This window comes from Helicoverpa zea, chromosome 17 (genome assembly GCF_022581195.2).
Source record: "Helicoverpa zea isolate HzStark_Cry1AcR chromosome 17, ilHelZeax1.1, whole genome shotgun sequence".
Classification (NCBI taxonomy): Eukaryota; Metazoa; Arthropoda; class Insecta; order Lepidoptera; family Noctuidae; genus Helicoverpa; species Helicoverpa zea.
Genome location: NC_061468.1, coordinates 6,179,505 through 6,202,006, shown reverse-complemented (window position 1 = coordinate 6,202,006; position 22,502 = coordinate 6,179,505). Strand labels below are relative to the sequence as shown.

The 22,502-nt window shown below is 34.3% G+C and overlaps 1 protein-coding gene across 4 annotated transcripts in view; it reads right to left on the bottom strand.

Moving 5' to 3' along the window:
• Nucleotides 1–22,502, bottom strand: part of LOC124637984 (diuretic hormone receptor) — a 187,260-nt gene that overhangs the window by 71,070 nt on the left and 93,688 nt on the right. Inside the window, exon 2 of one of the 4 annotated variants that reach the window (XM_047174744.1) lies at nucleotides 7,289–7,327. The exons of the other annotated variants lie outside the window; for them this stretch is intronic. The gene's annotated coding sequence lies outside the window, so the exon portion shown is untranslated. The remainder of the gene's footprint in view (nucleotides 1–7,288; nucleotides 7,328–22,502) is intronic. 4 annotated transcript variants of the gene reach the window in all.

The following is a 22,502-nucleotide window of genomic DNA, read 5'->3' as shown; positions in this document are numbered from 1 at the left end:
GAATCCATTTTCCTTGAATATTTTACTTGTGTCGCTTCTAAGATAAAATTGGTTTGTATTGAAAAGTTTTTTATTCTTTGGTCATAGAGTGAATTGAAGTGCATAGTTTTGGAGTATCTTTTAGTAATTTCACTGTGATGTAATATGAAAACTTTAAATTATTTCAGCTGTAAGGATCCAAGTCGAAATTTTAATCAAATTCAACTATCAAACTTGATTTAACGAGTTTAAGTTATTATGGAATTTTTATGACACGGTATAAGTTTTATGAGTCACTCACCTAATCATCTAAAATCTATACATGATACATTTAACTTATATCATTTTAATAACATTTTCAAAATAGATGTAACTCTTAAAAGAAAATCCGGAGTTTGTTTTAAATATAATCAATGCCAGATTGGATTTTTCATAATATTCCGGGCACGTTCTTATTCTTTGTTACAAAAACTTTACGTCGGGTACCATCAGATGCTAGGGATAACGAAAATAAATAGAGAATGCAGAAACTTGGAGAATAATAAGCAAAATTATATGTTCGTTTGTCTTTTACAAAGTAAAATGTTATTACTACTGAAAAGTTTTAATTTACAAATTTAGTTCTTTACGACAGCTGAAAGAGAATCGGTAACTATTTTCAATCTACAGTTATTTTATACATCAATCCTATTTTGAAATTGTTCATAAATACAATTGTTTTATCTCACATTTTGTAATTGATAAAATAAATACAACAACGATTTTTTTTCAAGCAAGATATTCTGACTGATCAGCTATACAACAAAAGTTAAAAAAAAATCAACCCATACTGAAACAAATAATACATAATGTTATAATGAATTAATCTTATTGTCGTTCAGAGTATTTAAAAATCTATATAAAAATCTAATACTAGGTCTTGTCAGATAATCAAAATTTGCCCACAAAATAAAAAAGGAGAATTTCAAATAACTTCAAGTAGTCAAGTACTACGACATACTTAAAGACGTATCCACCAAAGTAAACGCATTGACCACAAACAGCCGATCTATAAATAGGTGCAAGTCCATTTACTTGCACTATCTCGGTCGGCAGAGATTGCCACGCTTACCTATAAGCTACCTATAAGCCTATCCTCGCGTGCCGCTTGTCCTCCCCGAACGGGGGAGAAACGACGGACACGTTCTACCCTGTCCCACACACGGGGGATAAAAATAAATACAAAGGAAAACTGCAGCTTGTTTATACACTAAGCTGTGTCTAGATCGAGTTTGTGTTGAAGAAAAATAAATAAAGTGATATTTTTAAACGAAACTTAAAGATTTTGTTTGAGTTATTTTTAGTAACAACAAGCAAAGATGAGGTTTAGTTAGAATCTGTTTAGTTGTAACCAAAACCTCATCTAAATATTTGATCTGGCATCCCTTTACAATATCACGTAGAATAGTGAATAGAGATCTTATATTACCTACAGCGTATCTTTATCCTTATCGTTTTACCTACGTTTGTATTTTCCATCTAATATGAAAGTTCTAAGTTAACAACACGAGCCGTAAAGAAGTTCGATCTAGATTAAGCAGGGCTTATCTGCAAACGTGGTACGTTCAACCATACGCCTCAGGGAAGTCGGGTGTAACTAGTTTGTGTAAACAATATACTGGTAGTATCTTGTTAGGTCTGTTTACTATGAGGTGAAGAGCCACGAAACTTATGTGTGTACATAACCACATGTTTGGAGAATTTCGATACGTGAAAACTAAGTTTTAATTGTACTCAACGAACAAACACATTTTCATACAGGTAGGTAACTTATTTTGCTGTATTTTGGAGACCAACAACAATTTCACCAAAATACCAGGAATAAGATATTGTCACCCAACAAAATGGGAGTTTAAAGTCTAAAGTCGCAACGTACGCTGTGTTGTCTACACGGAATTTGTAATTCGCCCAGAATTCGCATGTGTATGAACACTTTACACGGAAATATGCTAATTACTCGTATATTTAATGTGATAAAGGAAAAGATTAATGGACGTGTTTGAAGTACTTCTTACCAAAATTTAAATACAGGAATTATAATAAAGAATTCTGTGAAGGTGCAAATTTATGTGTTTCTCGATAAAAATTCTAAAGTTACATTTCAAATATTTGTGTTAAAATGCTTCAGATAAAACGTAACATTTTAAATGCCTGTTATATTTTCACAGAGCTTTTGGCTGTGACAAACAAAATCACGTACATTTGTTAATCCGGACTTTGGTGTTACTGGGAATTTACAGCAAACGTATTGGAGATAAATACATGTCAAATAAATGCTTCAGTCTGAGTACCTTTACCATTTCATGTAAATGCAAAAGTGTGTTTGATTGTTTTGAAATGTCTGAACTAGCCGAGATGCAACTTGGTATAGACATTTGTAGAATTGGGACATTACCATATCTGAGGAGGTGAAGTAGTTTTCTAGTATAGAGGGCGAAACCAAGGTAAAAGTATAGTGCTAAAAATGGTCTACCTTTTTCCTGTTCCGTCCAAATACCTGGCCTTAGAGAAGGTATTATGAATTAACAATGAAATTTGATGTTTTGTTAGTGCTTTATAATTCCGAGTGGTTTCTTTGGGAGTGCCTAATCCAGCTAATCCTCCGACCTTGTCATAAGCTGACAAGGTTTCCACGGACCTGCCAACGTTTATAAATAAAACAAATTCATTTATTTTTTGTGTCCGCATTTGTACCTGTACGAAATCCGTGTGTCAAATTTTATGATGGTTTTATTCTTGTGTTCTTGTTCTAGTTTTATTATATGTTTATAGTTAGCGGCAAACTTATTGGCGGTTTGCAACTAACTTCCGAGCATGTGGCCTTACCATTCATGCAATTCCACGACCCGCTTAGCAAAAAACCCGTTTCCGCAACCTATTGTTCTGATCCGTCTTTTAGTTTGTCAAAACGATTCTTGAGTACTATTTATTTTATTAATTTATATTCTAGTACTAGTATTTATGTTCCCATAAAAGTTGTTGAAATACTAAAACTTTATTAATTTAGTGGTTTATGGGCGAGAACATTAAACACAGCATTAACTTTTAATTTTCCACTGCAGCTAACCGATTAGGCACTGACTATTTTCAGTATAATATTTATTAACTGAAGCTAGAGCGGTTAGAGTGGAAGCCGACTCCAACGTAGTTGGGAAATGCTCGGAGGATGATGATGATGATTTATTAACTGAAGCTGTACATTATTTTAAAGTGAACTAAATCTATATTTTCAGTGTATAACCTTCTAAAATTCTGGGGAAACAAATAACATTTCCCACAAAACAGTGAAATCAAATATTTATCGCGAACATTATCTATGTATAATTAATTAATTAATTAGCACATAACATTACAAACGTTAGGATTATTCCGTGTGTACGGTAAGCGGATTACGTATAATATGCTCGAATATGCCTGGATCAGATAACTTGTGCGCTAAGTACCCGGGTAATTGAGATTCGGATGAATGAGAATGCGTGTGATTCGCTCTATTAAATTATTAGTGCTGTTAGGTATAATATATTAATTTATGAGTTTTCATGGAGATAGATTTAGCTTTGGTTGTTAAACCATTTATAGTGATGGTTCTAATGATTACTGGTAGAGGTTGTTGAATTGCTGTTTAAACAGTATAGTTCTTTGTGACTGAAATATAATTACGTATGATAGCAGGTACAGTATTCCGGTACTCACTACAGTATTCCCCCTCTAAATTACATTATATCGCCGGCCGAGTCTGCAGTTTTATGTAAGATACGCTAAGGATAAGTTTTTAGCTTCCTTAAAATACGAATCTTCTCAAAAATGTCTAATGTCTGTTACTCTCCGAGGCCCCTGATAAAGCTTAACTCTCAACACGTTACACATAAAATGAAGCACCATAAGCTGGAATTGTTTTTACCAAATTAGATCTATCCATTTCAATTTGAACGTAGGTACACTTACGCATATACACTCCACTTTCCCACAGAACCAATTTCTAAAGACCTTGTTACACGAAATTGTTCTTGTACAATTCGTGTTAGGGTGCGTCTACACGGTGCATGTAGCTGGCGCAAGTGACGAGGACACGCGGGTGGGTATTTTGCTTTGGTACATATACGAGTCGCTAGATCCACACGTTTTAAAACGCATGTAACCTGCGCATGTACCTCAACATGCGCAAGCTACTTGCACCGTGTAGACGCACCCTTAAACTGAGCAGTATGTCACTTGTAAATACGTTGAGCAGTTATTAAAGTTAGCTGCGCACCCTATTGACATTCTCCCTGCATGTGGAAAGTTCCTAACCGCTGTCCATGAAACTTTCAGCTCACTGTATTGTAGTTAGTAGTCATATGTTCTGCTGCACTCTGTGCTTATTGAGTTTGTTGGTTATAAATGTGGGGTAAGAATTAAATTAAAAGTAGTGAAACGTAAGTGGAAATCCTAAGGAAGATGTTTGATGACAGGGAAAATTAAGTAAAACTTTTGAATTTACTCTGAAGGGACGGACTGGTATGAAACTACATTGTACCTTTAAAATTAACTGTTTTATTCTTGCTGGAGATTATAATACATTTCTAATTATTTAATTAAATTGTTTGACAACTAACTACTACTACACTACTCACAAAACTACATGATTTTGTCTCTAACACAAATAAGTTGAAGACTGAGCGACATTAAGTCTAGACAGGCTAATACTTTAATCTCAAAGTGTTACTGATCCTCGCTGAAAGAATACAGGATGAGTTATCTGACATAGGAGGATAATATCTCTTACTGAAGAACCTAAAAGCTTACTAATTAAAACAAATGCAACTGGTGCTTTTAAAGAGACTAAATAAAAGCTACAAAACCATACGCGTCCATTAAGATTAGCAGCTTACCAACTTCGAAATTTCTAGAAACTTTGCGGTTCCTAATCTCATCCCGGCTTTCGTCCAAACCGAAATCACATTGAAACGACCCAAGAAATTATTACGGAGTCATATTAGACCGCATTGTGGCGAACCTACGTCGAAAAGCGACATATTGAGGTTACAAGTTAGCAAGAAAACAGAAGATTGAGACAAGAAACCGCGTACAAACAGACTCGACAGTTGTATAACTTCATAAGAACCTAGTCAAAGAATAAAATAACTTTAATAGAACAGACAAGTAAGTAATAACTACGCTAGTTTGCGTTGCGTTCATTGTTCACAATTTTCTTTGATAAGATTTTAATACGAGGTCTTTAGTAATTATGAGAAGGTAAAATTAATTAGCTTTTAGAACTAGAGCTGTCATGTTCTTTGTAAGGGTTATTTATGTTCGCTTGTCTGTTGCAGAACAATTTAAGCTAAACTTGAATGTATTATTTGATTATTTTTGCTTTAATTAACACGTGACACAGCATTTTGACTGAAAACTTACGCGTTTTTGAACTTTAGCCACATTATAAACCAACTTCGGAAAAACTACATAGATTAGTGTATATGTTTATGACAACTAAATCATATATCACGAAAAAGTAAAGAAGCTTGTAACTTATTTAGCCAAATAATAACCGATTGAGCAAATCAATCAATGTGCCTGATTAATATCGATTAATGCAACAACTGAGAGGGGCCAGCTATCAGTCATGATAGATTGATTAAGGAGCAAGAGGTATGTGGCAGATGTACTGAAGAAATAGATGTTAGGAATTAACTATAGGTATACATCTTATTAGGATTAACTAAACTATGATTATTAGTTTAGATTTCTATCCAAACTAGTAGGGAATTCAATTTATATAAAAGGTCAAAAACCTCGAAAACCTTTATACCTAGGCACATACCATAAAATCTTTCAACTAAAGTACTGTAAAAAATTTCGAAATGTATATGTGAATGTTTGATTAGTTAGAACAACAGGCACTGAATTTGTAAACCAAAATAGGAAGTTAAACTACTATCCTTAAACTTCTATTTTCAGAACTACTTTCTATTCTAAGTGGTAGTCCAGCAAAAATATCTCGTAAAGACAACACTAACAAATTATTTTGCATTCAAGCTACCTATAAATAGCAGCTTAGCAAGACTGTTTACAAAGCAACTAGGGAACGCTCTGAGCTGTAATTCAAGAAGGGAAATAAATGAAAGTAGAGAAAACGCTACACTTAAACAAACAAGGCGAATAAATATGCTTTGTACAATTGCAGTTCCGTGGTACGTAATAAACTACCTTTTATATTTAGAGTACGCGCATACTGCAAACTTTTAGTCGGCCGATAGTTTGTTCGAGCTAATAAATCAGTTTTGAAATTAATGGTAGTACGCACATCATCATCATCATTTCCCGAGCCTTTTCCCAACTATGTTGGGGTCGGGTTGCAGTCTAACCGAATGCAGCTGGGTACCAGTATTTTACAGGGAGCGACTGCCTATCTGACCTCCTCAACCCATTTACCCGGTAACCCAATACTCCTTGGTTAGACTGTACGCACATAAAAACGATCAGGTATTAGGCCGGCATCAGACTAAAAACCTTCATTGAATTCACGATTTTTTAATTATAATGATATATTTTTTTCAACTGTCTGTCTTCAGTGTGTGGCTACTCTTATTGTTCCATATTTCTGAGCCGAGGAAAAACATTGCAATTTCCAGTCGGCCAGTAAGTTGTTTGAGTCAAACGGTTTACTTGGTATTTACAGTGGTGCAATTCCAGACCGATGCGTTTGTGAAACGTCAGATCAAACGTAACATACCGCGCTGTGTTTATTTCATTTGCTGAGCCGTTTACTTATGTGAGTAAAAGAGCTAATGCAAGTGGGTAGGTACGTAAATAATAATATCTCATGCGCGGTTTGCAAATCTTCTTTAACCAAATGCTTATAATTTGATGTTGGAATCTTCAGAAAGTAAAGTAGATTGAAAACATGATGGGATATACATAAATCTGATGGGATATTACTATTCAAATAGGTGTAGGTAACTAGAAAGTTTTGATATTCCATCATAGGCTAATGACTCTCTATGACTTATCCACCATGATAATATGTTTCTGTTTATTTTCGCCCTGAATAAAATCGTTTCCGAGAAAAGTCCTTTAGTCTTGAACTCCTACAGTTCCTTCATTTCTCTAAATATAATGGGAGCCTGCGACTAGACATCATATCGTCTATTTCCTAGAAAAGTCATTTTCAGTATTTTACAGCAACCTAACAATGGAAAGACGAGGGACACCTGTTGCTACTTCGAGTTTACTGAACCGACTAACTTCTAGAGACGTGACTAGCAGTTAGTGGTGATGTTGGTACTACCTGTGCGAGTTCGCGCCAATCCGATTACGGTTGGCGGCCCTGGAAAGAAAGATGGCGCGCGTAAATAGGTTGGAATAAGGCAATAAATGTGTTTTATCGGGAAGATGGTGTTATTTGTTATTTTGATGCTTTTTCTTACTTATTTAAGCTGGAGTTTTAGAAAGAAGAAAGAAGATTGAATTGACTTCTTTTAATTTTAGTTGTTCTTTTGTAAAGTTTAATATTGATGGCACAGATTTTAACCACATAAGCACACATATTTTCAGCGTATAATATGTAAACCTTTAAATAAATAATTTCCACCAAAAAGGCAGTAATTGACATGTTCATTGAAACCAAACCGAGGTTATTATATTATTGGAAATTTTCCAAACAGCTAACAGTCTATGAGCATAATATTATTAAACTTCTGCAAGCAAGTACGTGAGTCTATAAAGTACGTGACGCGGAAACTTCTGGGCTCATTAGCCTGAGACATAATGAAACTTTTTGGACGAGCTATGAAGATGACTGCTACGTTTCCTCGCGAGTTTAAGGAACTGTTTGTATGTAAATGGCCTTGTCATAACACGTCACCCAACCATGACACTAGAACGTGGTAAAACGTGGCGTTGTAGGGGTGCTGACCTTTCGTATTTTTGACTTGAAAAAGTGCTAAAACTAGCCTACTTTCAATAGACTTTTTTGGCTTGACTTGTTTGGCTTGGCTGAAAATGTGATCCGCCTTGTCGTTTTTCCCTGGCTGAAATTGGCTGAAGGTAAAGTAATACTCGTATGTGGAGTGCTTTCTAAGATGACCGTCTTTATGGTTAAAGTAGCTACCCTACTAGCTACATTCACTTTGAGTGAGTGTATTTCCATTTCTGAACTGATAACAGGTACTTTTAGGACGATGTACCTAATATTTTTCCTACATTTGTGTTTTTACATGAAAAAAAAATCTAGATTAGATAAGAAATTGAAACAGAAGTTGAATTCACATTTGATTTTCATAATTTTAAGGAAGAGAGTTGTACCATTTACTTTTTACATTTGGTATAACGAAGACCAAACCATAACCAGCCGGATAACCATATGACCACTGAAAATGGTTTAGTTATTGTTATAGTTAAATAGCTGCGGCCACCCGTAACAGAGTCATTTTGTATTGTTTCTTGTTATCTGCATAAACTTTCCTGTACATAATTAGTACGAGACGCCATTAGAACTAAGTTCCTCGATACCAATGCTTTAACCACATTTCCCTGATGGCTTCAAAGATCCGATTATACCTCGCCGCTTTGAGTAAACCGGAAAGCCGATTTCATTAATTATGGGAAACCGGTATCCTAGCTAACTAGAGGTAGACATCAAGAGATGTCTTGAAACTAGGTATCGAGAGTCTATAGGAATTGGGTTAAATCGAATCGTCGATTTTGACATCGGTATCGACTGATATCCGTACTATCCTAAATCAATAATTCAAATCTAATGCCCTAGTTGCTGGAAAAGTCTTTTCAGGAATGCCTAATACTAATCTTTATCTATTCCAATTTAATAAAGAGGAAATACCTATATTTTGTTTGTAAACTAAAGGCAAAATTCTTTCGTTGTTTGGAAGCTACGCTCTCTCCGGATGACATAGGCCACATTCAGGGTTCGGGAAGAAGTTCCTACAGAAACCGTGGGAACAGCTAGTCGAATTTTAATTGGGCTTTATGTAAGGAGTTGGATATCAAAACTAACTGAAACGTGTTATTGTTAAAAGAAACCATCAATTTGCGGGCTTTTCTGAAATAGGTAAGAAGGAAGGAAGTTTCGCTTCCAATTATAATCATAAAACAACATTCACTTTGAACAATATTGCCAATTATTTTCAAAAAAAAATGTGATGGAAAAATTCTTTAGCTGCCATCACGAAATACGCCGAATTGGTTTCTATGTATTATTTTTCTAAAGATTTAATATAAAGTAGCTTGTTTATAATTAAAAGAACACTGAAAAAACACACTCATGTCTTCTTATAATATTTTCCTTGCCACAATGTAAGGAAAAAAAGCGTAAAACATAAAAAAGAACAAAACAGTATTAACACGTTTTATTCACATTTGCCAACACCCTTTAGCAATATAAATGTATTCATAATGTTCGTACATAAACATAAAAAGGCTGTTTACAATTTAATTAGTGCAAGTGAAGCAAGGAACATTATGCTAGGCGTTTAAGCGTTACTTACGACAAACGGTTTCTAATCACTTGCAGTAATGGGAGTGTGGACCGGCTTCTACATTAAACCGTTTAATTACTTGATTATTTTCAAGTTAATGCAAAAAATGGCCTAAATGGAAATCAAAATGAAGGTTTCTTAAAAGTACTAGTTCTTAAAAGTAATTTTCAGACTATAAAGTCTGAAATCACCGACCCGCGTTGGCCAAGCGTGGTGATTAACGCTAAATCCGCCTCTACGTGAGAGGAAGATTAAAAGGTTGATGAAGATGATGATGATATGTTTTATTTAGGTTTGTATGTAAAAATATGCTTACATAATGCTATCAACTTTCGTAACATATCTGGAGTGTTAATACCATAAAAGTCCTAGTTTTAGTACTGAATGACATATGAGATGTTACTAAGTGGTTTGTGTTCAGGGAGCGTTGTTTGACCACCCCGACATAATATTTGGCGTCTCGCTACTAATTAGCTCCATGTGCTTAAGTTATTAGTCTTAATGGCTTTGGACTAAAATCATACCTAATACCCTTATTTGAAGAGGTATTATATTGTAACTGTTGGGATGGATAGGTATTTTGGTTTATTTGTGACCATTTGTCATAAATACTAGGGAGAGACATTTCAATGTCCGGTAGGTAACTGTAGAAGCAATTGTTTTTGATTAGAGGATTTATAGGTAAGGTATATTTATAATAAGACACAAATTATGTTCTAATGCGTTCTAATTTCATAGTATTGACCTACCACTAATATTTCTGTTAGAGCATGCCTAAGGCTCTAAGTCTTTAAGCTATTATTAGGTACATATATTGTGCAAGGAATAGAAATAAATGTATTAAAGTTTATTTTTATTTCACACGTGTGTTATATAATATCCTTGAAAATTACATATCAACCTTATTCCTTATACTCCTTCAAGGTTACAATCTTGTCGAGTAAATAGACAAAAGCGTGAAATGCCTCCAAATTAATTCCATTTCATATGAATGAAGTTAAATGTTGCAGACATTCCTTCAGTTAACATGTAAAATTGCTGTTGTAACGAACATTTTGTTATTCAGTACCGATTTGAGAAAATATACACAGAAGGACAAATAATCTATAATATAAAAATGAATCGCAAAATGTGTTGGTAAGCGCATAACTCAACAACGCCTGGACCAATTTGGCTAATTCTTTTTTTGTTGTGTTTGTTATTGTCAGGAGAAGGTTCTTATGAAAAAAAAATAGGGTAAAGTAGAGAAGTCAGTTGACGGGAGCGAAGCCGCGGTCAAAAGCTAGTTACTTTATATAAATTGTGTTATGAGTAGGTACTGATTACATAGATCTACTTACTAAAGCTGAAGAGTTTGATTGTTTGTACTCGCTAATCTAAGGGTGTACTCTTACTTAATGGAACAGATAAATACTTCAGTATTGGATAGCCCATTTATCGAGGAAGGCTATAGACTACTTTTTACCCGTGGGGGAAATCGTTGGCAAAATCTGATATGCTATATGTACCTATGAATAAAGGGTATTTCAAAAACCCCTGAGAACTTTCCCCAAAGTGCTACAAAGTTCTTTGAGCTAAGTCTAATCGGATTACCCATTAACTGAGTTGCGGAGGTCGCATTAAACAAACTTGTTTTAAACGCTGCCCAGTCCACGTTCATACAAAGTCGACATTAATTAATAATTAACGGACTTTGTCCTTACAATTAGTTGCAATTAATACGCAGTGTTCTAGAACGCATTGAAATACTAATACTATCTGGAGATAAAATTAAAACGCACGATCTAAATAGTGCCTATAAGACCGGACCGCTAGTCGTTTTCCATACACACGGTGTTAGAAAAGTATAATAAAAAAACATCGCCAACTCTTGCAAAAGTATCATTGAAAAATAGTTAAAATTTGTTAATTTGTATTAGAAGAACACATACTTTAAGGCTTATGTTTAACTGATCACCAGATATAGTAACAAATAGCAGACAAAAATAGTAAATGATCACCAAAATGAAACTCGCATTTTAATGTAAAACTATAACCACTTTGCTATCCTATTTAAGTGAAATTACTCCAAAATAAATCATGCGTAAGCCAAAAATAGTAAATGATCACCAAAATTAAACCACCATTTTAAAGTAAGATTATAACCAAAGTTTTTAAATTCTGCTATCCTATTTAAGCAAAATGAGTCCAAATAAATCATTGTTATCCCAAAAGTAGTAAATGATCATCAAAATTATACCAGCGTTTTAATATAAAATGATAATCAAAGTTTTTACATCTTGCTATCCTGTTTAAGTAAACTGATTCCAAAAAAATAAGTTCGGCCTGATACAATAAATGTAATAACATTATGGGGACCCTTTTCCTGCACTAGGGTGGAAAATTATCTATTGCATGCCTCTAAACAGTGCGATAAGAGTGTGTTTTCGAGGGAGTGTATTGAGAAACACATTCTTCTTTTTCTTTCTCCTGCCCTGTTCCCAATTTTACTTGGGGTCGGCGCAATATGTCATTTTCTTCCATTTTCCCCTGTCACTCGTCATACTGACACTCACGCATGCATTGCAAGCCGGACACATAACATAATATGGCATCACAATACTTTATTTGGTAATAAGCCTACATTTTATGGCAATCACAGTGACTTATTTAGGCAAAAATAATACATTAATTTGGTCGTCAAGAGTTGGTGATCATTTACTAAATTTGGTGGTCGAATACAATTTAAAGTGAAGTCGTGACTAAAATAGCTGGTACTATTACATTTTTAGACTTTATTTTTCTGGTGTTCAGTAGATATTTCTGGTTACAAAACTAAGGGTATCAAAGCATTTTATGGTGGTCATTATATTTGTTCCCATACTTTAATAGTAACTTTCGACTTTAGGGGTACTTTTGTAACACCCCGAAGTATAATTTTGTTGCTACCTTTCTCCAAGGCAATTATTCCAAGCTCTACTATATTACATCCACCTTACTGACGTATACAAGCAAACGTGTACAAGCATTTTAAATGCTGAAAATTAGATTACGTTTCGTTCCACGTAAAATGTTTAGTACTCAATTAACTTTAATGATGACTGAGGCGGGAACCCGCAGGAAATCTTATTTGTTCCTGCTGTTTTGTTCCCATAAACTTATGTATATTTAATTCCCAAGTTACAAGTTAGCGTCTTTGTTAAGAATAATTAACTAAGCGACTCAAATTAACAATACTTTAATAAGCCACCGTCAGGCGTTTACAAATAATAATTTGTTAGGCCTTAACTTGTTAAACCTGTTGCTAGTTAAACTAATTTCTGAGAAGTTTTGTTCTGGAATTTTCCTCGCGTTTACCTTTCTATGTTCTTTTTCTGCCTTTTTAAACTGAATCAGAATCCATTATTGCCAAAATTAAAGTCTGTTATATGCTCAATAAAATTTATTTTAGGTACTTTTTGCACGATTCTTCATATTAATAGGATCTAATAAATACGCTGTACTAACATATAACATAACCTTTACAAAATTAATAATATGCTTTACATTATTAAAAGGAAAAGGTAATTCTCAGTCTCATTTACTATTCTGAGTGCCTAGTGCGAGTTTTGCAAGTAAATTTTTTCGATGCGAAGATTATCATACCATTGAATCACGTAGCACTTATCATAGAATTGTTTATTTAATAAAGACTGTCATCAGTACTTGGTCGTATTACACTTGAGCTCACTTTTGCGAGTGTAATCATTATTAACCGGCAAAATAAAAGAAGAAGTAATACCTAAGTCATGTGACGTAGCATACGACTCTTTATTTCAATAGACTTATAATTACGTATCGAGTTGCGAATGCTGTCAAAACTCGGAATCAGCAATCTGTTTGCATAGCTAATGCAAACAGCACAATAACCATTCCTATAACCGTTCAAGAAATAACCATTGGCTGTACCACGAGTAGCTAAGAAAATGTAGCAAGCAGTGACGCGTGAACAAACATGTCGTTTGTCTATATATGTAGATATGTGTGTTGTGTAGCCATGACAGGGTAAGTCTGGACTTACCCTTATCAAACTATCGCGTTATTGTTTGCTTTGTATTATTATTTATCAAGACGTGTACTGCGAAATGTTTATGTATAAAGCTGCTAAATAATGCTCGAATATGGTATTTTAGTTTCTAATATGAAAATGGTACTGTACGGTAAGGCATACCCATATCATTCATTTGTTCAGTTGGCTGCTTTCTATTCCAATATCCCAGACATTTTTAAGACGTGATTCCCTATTCAGTTTTCAAGGCAAAAGGCTACTTTTACTATCAATATTACCCTGGTTTTATCTTGTATCTAAACTCCAACCCATACTAAAATTTATCGCAGATAAACAGAACAATGGGGCTAAAAGTTTCATAACTGAACGTAGCACTAAAGTTTTGCCTCACAATTAATATAGGTACCTTAGAAATCTTAAAGTTGGTCGGTTTAATGTACAAAGACAAACTTTATAAAGCAATATCAGTTCAGTGACTTGGCAGTGACCATTCGTGTGTCGCTGAACAAGACCCGACATTTACGTAGACGCGACTGAACATTAAAAAAACAAACACAGTACTGAATGCCACTCCATTGCTTTCCCTACTCGTAAAAACCGATGTACCATACGATAATGCATTTTAAAAATGGAACGGAATCGTATACAGTCTCCTTTTGCACACAATCAGGATATTCTTTGTGTTAGGGGTGTCGGATGACGCGCGTGGTAGACATAATAAAAAGAAATCAAAGCCATCGTTCGTTTTATTGGTCCTAAATTTATTTTAGTACCGAGGCGAAGGCAGATCCCGTTTACACAGAGCGAGAATGTTCCCATTTCAAGAGTGGCGAATAGAACAGGATAAAAACATCAAGTTAAAACTTGTTCAGAAGCGCTAAAAATGTTATGATTATATCAGACGGCCGCCTAATTTAATGTTTCCGACTTCAAAGCAAGCAAACCAAGTTTATCAAGTTATTTCGAGTTGGTAGTCTGATTTATTTAAAAAGTAAAACTGTTTGTGTTGGCGGGAACTTTTTAAGATCATCATAGGATTGGGGATTTTTTTGACGAGCGCTGATAAACTTTATGATGATGTTACATCATTTATCTCCGGATTTTCTTATTGGGCTTTTACTATATGGGAAAATTTTGTCCTTTAAGCTTATTCCGTGCATGTTTTCGTTCGAGAAAAAATATATTAATAGGATCATGTCGAAACTTTTAATAATTTAATTTGAGTAAGGCTGAGGCTCTTACGCTGTATTATTTATTCCGTTTCTTCATACAACACGGTTCCACTCACGAAACAAAAAATATCCAGCAGAGAATTCCTAACTCTTTTTACGTGGTACCTACCTACTCCCACTCACAATTCTTAACTCTTTTTATGTGGTAACCTTACCCGCTTACTCTCGTCTGCCATTCCTTAAAAGTGTAAAGAAGGTTGGTTTAAAGCCATACGTTTTACAGGAGAACTTATTAAACATTCATTGGCAAGTCACTGAGTAAGTTCCAAGTAAAACTCATGTTATGTAACGGCAGAAAACTTCAAATTAATCCTATAGTTCGGCCATTCAGAGAATGCGTTCCTGACACGTCGCGATTGAACTGACGACGTAACTACATTCATTGATTATTGATATAATAATGTTGTTTTAATGCTCCTCAATTGTTAAAACGGTAAACAACCAGCAAAAATATTTTTATCGTAACTGCAACGCCATTGCAAAGTTACGTCGTCAGTTCAATCGCGACGTGTCAGGAACGCATTCTCTGAATGGCCGAACTATAATACGAAAGAGAGCCGGATAATGTAACTTGTGCTTGGAGCTGGCCTGAAAAGTTCTTAGTTAAATTGTTAAGGAGTTTGGCAACGGTCGTATATGTTATTCAACCTCTGTAGTATGAAACTTGTTACATCCGAACATAATTGTTACACCGAATATCTTATGCCTGTGTGCTATGATTTATGTTTTGCCATTTGAGTCATGATTTAGGAGGCAATTAGTTTGAATATATTTGGAAATGGAAAATAACTGCCAGTTTCTCGTGCCCTCAGCCTTGGGAAACTTTTTAGAAAAAATATATAAAGATACAAAATATCAAATTTTCCCCCAAGAAAAACTTACTATCCGTAATTTAATGATAGATTATAGGACTACATAAGAAAATATCACTTTTTGTAGTTCACAGCTTCGCCGTCCTCATTGGCTGTAAATCAACTATTTTAATTTAAAATAGTTTAAACTCCAAAATATACAAACCAAAGAATAATTTAATGTTTAGCGCAACTTAAAGCTGTCGGGTAGCTACAAGTCAATATTAAATTATGAAGTTTAATAAACTAACGACCTTCAGTGATGTTTATCTTTGAACTTAAGTTATATTAATTAGATACTGCACGAGTACCTCGTTTTAAACATAAATATAGTCCCGTGTACAAAGTTTTATTTATTTCGCGGTATATGGAATAGAGCTACGAATATTTTCATACAGACTTAAAAGCTAATATAGCCTAACACTATAAAATTCAAAATGGTGGGCAGGAGATCCACCATTTTGAATTATGCACAAAGAGGAATTGCGGTTCAGTAAACACATTTACCAAAAAATAAATAAGCTAAGTGCGAGACGGATTCCAAAGGGTTCCAAACTTTCTAAAATATTTATTACATCCCAGTTTTTGCTGCTAAGTATAGCGGCAACAAAAATATGTAGGTACATAGGTACATCATCTTCGATTTTTTTGCTGCCTAGCTATGATGGATCTGTAATCATGGTAACAGATAGACGGACAGACGAACGAAGAAGTCTTAGTTATGACCCCTTGGGTACGGAACTATAAAAAAAAAACAAAGTAAGTATGGACACTATTGTTTGCATGACTTTAATTTTGTAAAAAAAAATGGAATACATTCTATTTATTTCGCGCAAATAGGCTCAAACAATAAATATTTGTGCTGGACAAAGGCCTCTTGACTCCCAGTCTCTTCTCTCTTCAGTCAATTTATTGTGGGATAATAAACAGCTGACACATATAAATCACGAAGAGGACTCTTAAACTAAAGTATTTCTTGAAATAACTATTTATTTTTAATGCCATATGAAAATCGCAATTAATTGGAACGCATTATATCGTCATTGAGGAAGAATAAAAAACACAAACCTATGAAAAATGAAAAACCTATTAAGATAGTAAGTCTGTTTCAACAATTAAACTTAACTAATTTGGTTTAATTAAATTTCGGCTTAAAATGTCTCTTAGATGGCTTACTGAAGGATTATTTGCATTTGTATTCATGACTTACCTCTAGGAAAGTAATTCCGAATAGTTTACGTTGGCATACACCTAATTAATTGATTTAAAAAATGTGATTCATAAAAAGTAAGGTTGAAGATCCGTGTTATAATATTGAAAATGATTAATTGTTCTCGTGTTTATTTCATAGATACGTAATAACCCAATTTTGCCTTCTGAATTCATCAATTTGTCTGGCTAAGCCGATGGAGCTTACCAACGCACTGTGAGAGGCCACCCGAACAGAATTGTGCATATTTTACGAACCATACACATGTTTCGTAGTTTCATTGTTAAAAAATACTGGGCCATTCAAACCAACTTGTTGATATTAAGCCGCGGAAAAATATTGCCAGACTCCTTTTGTTTTGTACCCATTGTGCCCGTTCTGCGTTCAAAGTGTTTCTGAAATGTATGGCCGAATATAACCAGAAAATGCCATAATTTTCACCAGTAAAATACGTTATGTTTTTCTCTTGTTTGTGGTTCGTTTGTTTTTGAAGTAGATTGATTGCATTGTTAGCAGACAACTTTTTTGGTAGTTTAAGCAGAATTTATCATTTGGTAAAAGGATTTAACATATGAATGTCTAAAAATATATTGTTATTTAAATAAACAGTTAACTGAGTCAGCTGAAAAAGCTTAAGTAAAACTGAAAAGCACAAAGGTCAATCCTCATTATAATGAAGTCAATTTATTCCACCATAAACATCTGATTGTTGACTTTTACTTTGAATTTCTTCAAAGACTTTTAGTTTTCAATCCTAATTCTAAATGGAATGAGGTTGGATTTATTCGAAAAACTTTTTGGAGAAAAAATATTTTTTTATGTACTATATAAAATTGGAAACTCGTGCGGATTAAAAAAAACTTGTAATCAATAGTATTTGAATATATAGCTAAAGTAGCTCCTGCCAGCGGTTTCATGTGGAAACATCTGTGAAATAAAATAAAATAAAAATGGGTTATCTAACACTGAAATACTTTTTCAAATCGAACCAGAAGTTCCTGAGATTCAAGCAAACAAATAAACTCTTTCGCTTCATAATATTATATATAGTATAGACGTGTAATGGTTACTGTAAGTTAAAAATAGGTGCGTGTTTCGGAAGGGCGTTTATTCGGGCGGAATGTTCAGGGATTCACCACAACAATGTCCGCCATTTGCATTGGTCCTCTTGCGTCGTACAAATAACTTCCTACGTATTATGTGAGCCTGGTACCTGTTGCTAAGCTATTGTCTACCAGCGTTGAGGAATTTATAGTGGAGGCAGATAATAACAATAAATAGGGAGTTTTGCACGTAACATTTAAAGGCTTTTAAAATATCTCCTAAATACCTATCTCTATCCATAAACTAGAAGGCTTTTTCAACCGCTCCCACACGCATAGCTTTAACGTCACATCAAATTTTGCACACAGAAAGCCTCCTACAAAATGTATTCTTCTGTACGAAAATGTATTTCGCAATGAAAACCAAGTTCAATATTTAATCATGTTCCGTTCCATACATAATAAATTAAGACATACATAAATGAGTTTGCATATTCAGTTGATACGTGATTTTCCGTAAGCCAATATCATTTGTGGGTAGCTAATTAATTAATGGTGCTCGAGTCTTTCGAGCGTACAGTTTATCAATTTATGAACTCAGTACTGAGTGCCGAATAAACGAATACAATGTTGCTCCCGTCAGCTACAATATTCATTTCATGTATTTTTAATTAAAACGCTAGCGTTGGTAAATATTTGGCGGGCGTCGTTGCGTTGTTTGTAAAGTTAACTTTGAACTGTGCGCGTCAAACTGGCAGAACAGTTGTAAAAAGACAATGCACAAATACTGTGAGCGAGTTGTTTGGGAACCAAATCCCCTTTGAATATTTAACTTCAATCAGAATTGTAGCTTCGAACGGTAAGCCATTGGATCGCACGCGAGCCGGCCGAGCCAATTAATCTTGCTCGACCGTTTGATCTTTTGCTTTAGAATTAATTGTGGAAAGAAAATGGAAGTTCGCTTTAAGCTAGCGCCTGTAGTAATAGAGAATGTAAGATTATATTAGGTTTCTGTAATTGGAATTTGAACTAATGATTGAGTTAAATTATTACATTGATACCTGAAAGGAAAGTGAGAAAAATCATTACTTCTATTACAGCAATTTTGATCTAATCTATAACCTAATCTTTACAAAGATCACAGTAAAGTGGATATAACTAAACTCTTCAGTTATAAAACCACGAGGGAAATCAAAGTATCACTAAATTCATAAAGAAAATGGCGGCAATCAATTATGTCTCTTATATTAGTTTTCCCGAAAAAAACGTTATTCTTCAAATATGGGTAGGTTCTAGAAGTGGCTGGAACTTTTACTTTTATTAAACACAGTTATTTTTTGTGGGCTAACAAAATATAATTTTATTCTATGCTTTAATACTGAAAAGAGCTCTGTAGTGGATAGGTTACTCCCTAAACTACAATACGCTCTGTATTGTAAGTATTATGTTATCATTAAAATGTTCTGGTTAGCGTTGTTCAATCAATCTATAACCACATTTTGGCATGAAATGATGTCGACATATTATTAAACCAAAAGTAGATTTTATGGAATAGGAAAACCGTTATACGATAACTTGTATTATCACGAAATACCTGCAGCAATTTATCACGCTCAACCAATTACAAAATTGCAAATTTCACAAAATTAGACTGAAAAGCAATTAAGTGTACCGAATTAATTAACTTTCCGCCCATCAATGGTCGAAAAAGCAAAGTTTTAATTTCGGTCGACGGTCGTACAAATGCTGAGTTTTAATATGAAATGGCAGAGCGTCAGTCTGGTTATCAGTACTGAGCTACGGCTGGGTGCACACAAAAGCTATGAAATCTCTCGTTAGCATTAAACATGGAGACATAATGACTAGTGGAGGTACCATAACGGAAAATCGTTTAAGAAAGTAACGCGTCAAAATGCGGGGACGATATGTCTTCTTTGAACCCGAGCATTTTTTGTAATACCAAAAATCGTAGACAGATGTCTCATAGAACTCGAACGCCTCACTCGTAACTGAGCGTTTTAGTCATGTCCACCGTACGAATTTGACCTAGAAGGCGCTTGACCTACCTGCATTATAGTATCTCGGCTCATTTTTTCTTACTCCGTGGCTAACCGTGTTGGAAGCTAGCCACTGAAGCTGCATCGCTGCAGGCGGCACGTGCAACCAACTCCATAAGTTTGTGCAACTAATGAATGGGACCCGACTAATTATGAGTGAGCTACCTTTTAGAACTCAGTTACTCTATTTGTTGGACACTTAGTTACAGTTCAACTTCAGGGAAATTTACGCTCGAGTGTTCTTTGCCAATTTAATTTTATGTAAGTAGTACCTAAAATTTCTTTACGAAGTTGCATTTTACACGAGTTTCTGTATGATTTCATTTTATAAATGGATTGAAGAAAACTTCTGTTGCTCTGAAGTTATAATAGTTCTTGTTTTTTTGCTGTCATAGAACGATTAAAAGGTTCATGATTCCATGAATCATAAGAAACCATAGAAAACTTCTGTTGCTCTGAAGTTATAATAGTTCTTGTTTTTTTGCTGTCATAGAACGATTAAAAGGTTCGTGATTCCATGAATCATAAGAAACCATTTATGAAAAATATAACAACAATATAATTACTACTGTGTTTAATGCCAAGCAACAAAACATTGTTCTAATCAAGATTTTAAAACAAATGAATATCTTTGATGACTTCACTAAACTGACAAGCGACTTCAACCGGTATTCCACAGTTTATCTTTGGGAAATAAAACTGAATGACTGCAATGACTTCTTGCATGTTGATCTGGATAGAATAAGACCGATGCCATCAACTGCTCGATTGCAATACATAGGCGTATTCATTTGTGTAAGCTGTTTCCGTATCACCCACGCTGCGTGGCTGAGTGGGCAGTTAGTACTGACGTATAGCTAAAAGTATAATTAATGGTTAAAAGGACTTGCGATTTTAATTAGAGATAAAGCTTTGACCTTTGGTATGGTATTTGGATTATCCAGTATATACCATTTCATATTAAAAGCATTTTTGAATAAATATGACTTTTTACACTGCGAATTGCATGGGTTTGATTTCAATAATGAAATTATTAAATTAAGAGAGTTGAAATTGATTAGAAAATAAATACGCTTAATTTTTTGAGTGTACTATAACGAAAGTTTTGGAGGAAAATATAAAGCTAAATACTATGCAAATTGCGGTATAAATATATGACATATATGGGGGGCCTATTCAAGTGTAAAGTTCAAACGTTCGAGAGTTTCTACCAATAGTTTAGTTATGTCACAAGAGAACACAACTATTCTACAGACACACATAGTTGAGCACCTACGTGTCAATTAAGGAGGCTATGGTCCGCAAAGCCACCGGAGTACAAAGACGAGACGTGTCTGGAGATCCGACACCAAACAGACAGATGTATCAGCAACTCGTGCCGTATTTACATAAACTACTAGTCATAGTTACGAGTTACAGTACGGAATATTTCCTTAGATTTTAGATGGAAAGTTTGAACGTGTTGTGGTGAATGTTTGTTGCTCTTTCATGCGGAAAATAAAAAATACTGAATAGATTTTGACGACATTTATGTACATCAATTAAAAAATATAACCAATCAAATAAAGGCATTTATTTAGATTCTATTTCTATACAGGGCTAACATCAAATGTAGTGTTCAAAATGAGTTCATATTAATTTATTCAGCAATACAAAAAATACTTTAGAAACCCGCCACAAAGTCTACAAACCCAAGCTTTTAAAAATCACATTAGCTATATTTTTGAATACATTTTACTTCTCAAATATTTGCCTGAAAACTGTTCAGAGAGCATATAATGTGAGGGCGTGTTTGGCGAGCTTGCCGTACCCGCCAAAATATTTAGTTAGCTATTTTATTTTCGGCTTCCATAGAACCGCTTTTGTATTTATTCAACCGCTACATTGTAGCTTTAGGAACATAGGAAACCTCATGCATTTTACATTTGTTCGTAGGTTTCTAAATCACAATATCTCTAATTTCACAATACGTATTATCGTCCAATACACCTATACATTATTCAAGTGATCTTAACAGTATGTATTAGTACAAACAGATTTTAGTAGCTCGCTATTTTTGTACAACTATAGTCGTAAATCTGCTTCGAACGGTCTCTGAGTGTTTTCTGATCTGACGTAATAAGGAAATTGTAATAAAATTCAAATCACGCTACTTACGTAGGTATAAAAAGTAAACGGTCTCAAAAGATAAGTTATTTTTATAATCGTTTCTGTGAAGAATTAAAGGAAAGCTGATCTTAGTAATTGCAAATAGCCGTATAATTTGATTTAGGAACAATTTTGTCTGTGGTTCTGGCAGCGGAATTTCACGAACAATTCCTTACTTTTTTATTACAAGGGACAAGGTTTAATGACAATTGAAGTTTAAATAGCCTTGCTTTTGGGAGAGAAACTCCTCAGACTTTAGACAAAAAAGTCGGTCCTACACGTGAAATTTTCTGTTTTTGTCAACGCCTACATTTTGAACTTGTTAAACTTAAAACTATGTTCTTGACTTATAATTTGGTGTAGTTTAGTATCCATACTTAATAAAATAAAGAATAAATAGAGTAGAGACATGATTAACAAGTAGGTAAATGTTCTCAAAA